Source organism: Pinus tabuliformis, chromosome 2_2 (assembly GCF_031772625.1).
Source record: "Pinus tabuliformis cultivar Carrire ecotype Pingquan chromosome 2_2, CPIR1, whole genome shotgun sequence".
NCBI lineage: Eukaryota > Viridiplantae > Streptophyta > Pinopsida > Pinales > Pinaceae > Pinus > Pinus tabuliformis.
This window is the reverse complement of record NC_142300.1, coordinates 633538187-633543996: the sequence shown is the minus strand read 5'-3', so window position 1 is coordinate 633543996 and position 5810 is coordinate 633538187.

Here is a 5810-nt window from a genome sequence, read left to right as displayed (position 1 = left end):
CCTTATCTCCACGAAATAAAAAAGATTCATCATGTAGGAGAATATGACTTCATAGTTCACTATTAGGGTCCTACCCCAACCTCCCTACTTTAGGTTTCCTAAAAGTTGGTTGATTGTTGTATATGGAAATCATCCTTGAATACTAGTTGGTTGGTACCCATTAGTGACAAGGTCATAAGTAGTTATGGTTTTTGCTATTGAAATCTATTTAAAGGGATAGGAGACTATGGAACGTTTGTATTGTCTTTTGTATTTGGATATTTGCTCAATAAATGCTTGCTCCACTTAAGAGGAAAGTGAACAGTGTTTCCTTCATTAGATTATCTTAATACACGTATATTGCTTACATGCTTTGTATTATTATCTCTTGTATCTAATCATGGCAATTATACTCTGTATACTTGGTTGTGTTTCAATTTTTAAGGGAACACTACAAGTGGTATTAGATCTCTTTCCTGAGCTAACAAGCCTCCAATTTTTTGTAGAAAATATTTTAGGCTAGAGACATGTTCTAACATATTTAAATAACAAAATTATTTATCATTCAATAGGTAACCCCATGGTCAGGGAAGAATACAAAAAGGAAATATAAGCAAATTCATTTTATTGGAAACCCTTATAACCCCTACCAGTACCCTTTCGGGTAGTATTGCATCAAACGACAAATATATGGAATCTCTCTTCCATGTATTTTTAGGTATATCAAAACTTCATAGGTATACTTGAGACCAACTCTAGATCAATTTATCAACCATATTGTTGCTATATTACACTAGGAACAACACTCATGGATATCACTTTCTAGTACTTGGGCAGTTAGTTCATTTGATGAAGGGGAATTTTGAGTCTCCTTGGTTAGTGCCCTAAGATATTGGACGAAGTGTTATTGTTGGACCTGATAAGCATATTAGAGAGTTATACAACTTTAAGATCCTTTATCCATAGGACCCTATAAATATTAGCTTCTATAGCTAGCCAACAAAAATCCTAACTCTTTACATCTAGAAGAAATTTCAATATTTGTCACCACAATTATAATAAGCTAGGAGTAATACTCCTACATGAGTAGTATTGAGAGTGATTTTTTTTTTACTGTTAACACAATTGTGGAAGGGTTAATATCTCAAAAGATTCCTAATAACATGTTGATTATTTGGATCTCTACTCAAGTAAACCTTTTTTCGTGGACCCAAGAATACAATGGCTAGGATATATCTCATTGTAATCATTTCAGGCCATTCATCATAGTGAGATAAGTGGAAAATAACACTTCCAAAAAATATTTTGTTGTCCCATGTCTCAGCTCACAACATGATCAACTCGAAGAACTAAAAATATACCTAACCAACTTAGAGCCAAAATTTGAATAGAAAGATTATTAGAATTTAGGCTGCAACCAATTTTATAAATGGAAAAATGACATCACATAGCCACTTCTTTAAAATTTTAGGTGCCCACTTGAATATTCATTTATTGGATCCAAACATTGACATAACAAGGGAGGAGCCCTCAAATCCAAGAAATGTATTCCATTCATATGTTGTTTCCAGATAACCACCACCCACACTTTGAGGATCACAACTCATTTCATCATTTTCCAAAGGTCGATATGAACAAATTTTATGGGTCTAATCCTTGAGGTTGGGTTACCCAAATGGAACATTATTTCTCAAAGTAATGACCTACAAAAAACTAAAATTCGGGGTATTATATTTGGATGTAAAAATTTAGTAGTAGTGGCAATGGTATAAGAAAGATTATAAAGGTTGTATTTCTTGAACCCATTTTATCCAAGTACATTATGTTTATTTTGAGTGTGACACTCACCATTTGGAACACCTCACAAAGTTATGCCAAATCAACACTATTATGGACTATATTGTTTCCTTTGAGCAATTGGTAATCCATTCCAAATTGGTAATATTTTTGGAAAATGTTTCATCAATGGTGTCAAGGAAGTAATTTGAGTGCACATCATGAAGCGGTGACCATGAACATGCACTACAAATATAATACCTTACAGTGATGTTTTTTAGAGAACCTCCTCCAAAAAATAATCCATTCTCTGTTTATAGTGGAGGTTGGTATTAGAGGTAGGCGACTGAAGGTTTTAGCATATGTTTTTTATAGTGTGCCATAACTTTCCAAAACACATTGGTGCGCTAAACTACATAACACGTGAGTGCCTCATTAAACAATAGCATCCATATTAGTTACTACTAAAAAAAAAAAAAAATAATAATATATATTATGTAGAATATTATTGTGCTTCCAAAAAAATAGAATGCATCAAGACACATATTAAGAATGCACCGAGCATAGTAGATGTTGGTGGATTATTTAATAAAAAAATATGTTTTTAAACAATATAGAAGAAGTTGGATCCCATTATTAAACCACTTAAGGAAGCTCAACAACGAGGCTCATGTATAGTTGTCCTTCTCCTTCTCATCCTCTCTATCCTTCTCTTCCTCCTATACACATACATTCCAAACTCTATAAACTTACAATGAAGAAGTATAACAAGAAAGACAAGCAAAAAATAAGGGATTATAATCATATATAAGCAGAAATATTTAATTCAACAAGAATACTATGATCCCTAAGCGAGAAAAATCTAAGGAGAGAAAAAAGTGCACCTATTGTAATAGATGATTTCATGTGGAGCGTTCTTGTGTGGTGAAGGAAATTTATGTCATGGCTAAAGTACTTTAGCAATATAATCTAGATGGTTGCATCCCAAAGAAGAAGACTAGAGACAAGCCATCAAAGGATCAAAGTATGGGTCACGTTTTGATTGCTATTGCTTCATCATCTCATAAACTGATTTTAGACTTAGGTTCCTCTAATCAATTGGTTGCATCAAAACATTCTTCTTTAATACCTTGCATTGTTCCTACTACAATAGCTTCTCCAACACCTCTTTTTCAGGGAGATCTTCAAGATTATTTTGCATACTCAGATCGAGTGATATGCCTACTAATGGAGAGGCATTTCATGCTTTGATGTCATTGTCATTTGACATGGATATTTATATAAATTCTAGTACCTCTGATAGTGGAGACACCAATGCCTCTACCTTTGGTTCCACACCTAGCTTCTTGTTGCATATCATCGTATATTGAGTAGGTTTTACAGTTGTTTTAGTATGCTCATTTATTAGGGTAGTAGGGTTTAACACTACATTGTCTTAACTTTGTCAATAAAACCTTTAGATTTGATTTGTTATTGTTATATTTATGTTGTAATTGACGTAACTTTTAGATATGTGCTTTGAGATAGAGCATACCCCAATAGTTGTTGAAGTGATCTATGCTTTAAGTATTAGCATTGTTCGCATTCTTGAGTTTGCCTAGAATTAGTGTTGGGCATAATTTAAGTACCTTACAACATTGTTGAGAAATTGGTTTTACCAAAAAAAAAAAAATATGAAATATCTCTGTGGTCTCATAGAAATGAGGTAAAAATATCAAATTAGATAAACATTCAAAATTTCTATATACCATTGATTATAATTCACTACAAAGCATTTACTAATGGTTAAACCATATAATTAAATGAATCAGGAATAAAAACATCAAAATTAACAAAATAAATAATCTTACCATCTGCTTTTACATTTTTAAATAACAAACCTTCAATCTTCACCTTTCCAATCTTAAAAATAAAAAACCCTTTAAAAATATTATTAAAAAACTAAAAATTTATATTTAGATTTTCCATATACATTAAACCCTTAATAATAATATATTTCTAATACCTTTTAATTTACATCCACATATATTTATAAAACGCTAAACAAATTTTAATTTATATAATATACATTTATAAAATACCAAATTTTAAACCAAATGCCTTTACCAATCTAAAGCCGGTCTAAGGTCTAAGGCTTAGAAACCTCCCATGATAAGGAACATCATATTGTCTACAAACACATAGTTGAGGGTCCAACTTCTTAAAATTTTATTTGCACTCTATGTTGGAGTGAATATTCAAAATACGACAAGATCATTATGTGACCTTATTGAAAATTTGAAATATAATTGTGGATATTGTGTCATATTAACTTGCTGAATTTAAACGTATAACGGAGACACTTAATAATTTTAAAAAAGAGAGACCCTTAATAAAAATTAAATAGTTATGAGTTTTGTTTTTGTTTTTTTTTTAATTAATAAAAAACTCACGAGACTTTTTAATTCCATTTACTCAAATTCACTATAGGAAAAAGTTACAAATTTATTAGAGTTGAATTATATTTAAGTAATTATATTTTAATAAGAAAATATATTTAAATAAAGATATTTTTTTGTTGTACTAAAGGGCAACTCAATTGGTGATTGAAGTAACATGAAATTTGTCAAAACTAAGAGATCCAAGTCAGGTGGGTTGTTGGGTTCCTCTCGGATACAAATATATATATATAGCTTAGACCTTTGGTCAAGTTCCTTTTGCTAAAGCACCCACTAATAGGAAATCATGGGTCAAATCATCTAGACTCTTTTAGTGTTCGACTTTGTTAATAAATTAGTGGGAAGTTTTAGAGTTTTTGGTCAGAATTTGGTGAAACAATTTTTGGTTAGATTACATTTTTTTGTTATTTAAACTGTGTTTTTCAATGCATAAATGGATTTAGCGCACTGAAAAACCCTACGGCCACTCTGATTGTAGAGGGTTCACACCTCAAACTTGAAATTCAAACAAATTCAATGAGAAAATGTGTCAGGAAAAACTCCAAAAGCAAATAAGTTAACAAAACTTTAAAATAACTTAATTTAGGCTTCTGTGATCCATATCATATGTGTTAAGAAACATTTCGGTGATAATCATATGAGAGATAATTTTTCGACATGCTTCAAACCATCTAGTGTGGTTTATCATCAGGACAAGTTGGACTTTAAAATATTTAATAATAATAGAAATCTTTTTATTTATAGACCATTGACAAATCATTTTAAAAGATTAATGTAACTATTCTAACTTTATACCAGTTTTTGGTCAAAATTTGACAATACTATTTTGGTTGAGATCATGATGAAAATGCATTTCTAAATGTAAAAATATATTTACCACCTTGAATAACCCATGTGAAGCTAGAATTGTGTAGACAAAATGCCTCAAATCTATCATACCAAAAAATATGCTCCGAAAAGGGATAACGAATCCCTACTAGATTTGGATAAATTTAACTTCGAATTATGTTTGGAAAAAACAAAAACTTAAGGTGTGGCAAAAAGGGGCAAAAATGTGAAACATTTATTATAAATAAAAATTAACAATAATTATTTTTAAAATAATATAATCAATAACTAAATTATAATAGAATTTTTCATTACTAAATCAATTTTTAAATCCATTTTAAGTTTAAACATAAACCATATTAAATAGCTTTTTTAAGCTTAATCTAATTTTGTTAGATGCAGCATAACTAATAGATAAAATGGTATGTTTTTTTGGGCATAGTCTAACTTATAGACGAAATAGTCTTTTTCACCGGAGTTCACCAAAATCCGGTAATACAATTCAATATTTTTTGTTACTCGAAATATATTTTTGAATGCATAAATGGATTCAACACCGTGAAAAAATCCTTAGGAACTCGAATTATGCAAATTAAACAATTTAAACTCAAGTTTTAAAAAAACTATGCCATATTTAATTAAAATTAACCAGAAAAATTGTCGTGAAAAATGTTATTTCGTAAGTTAGACTACACATTTTTGCTGTTGGAATTCCACAATGCAATTTCCAAAGACACTAATTTATTGTTGTTTAAAATGCACTTGGAACGAATAAATAGATTCAGCACC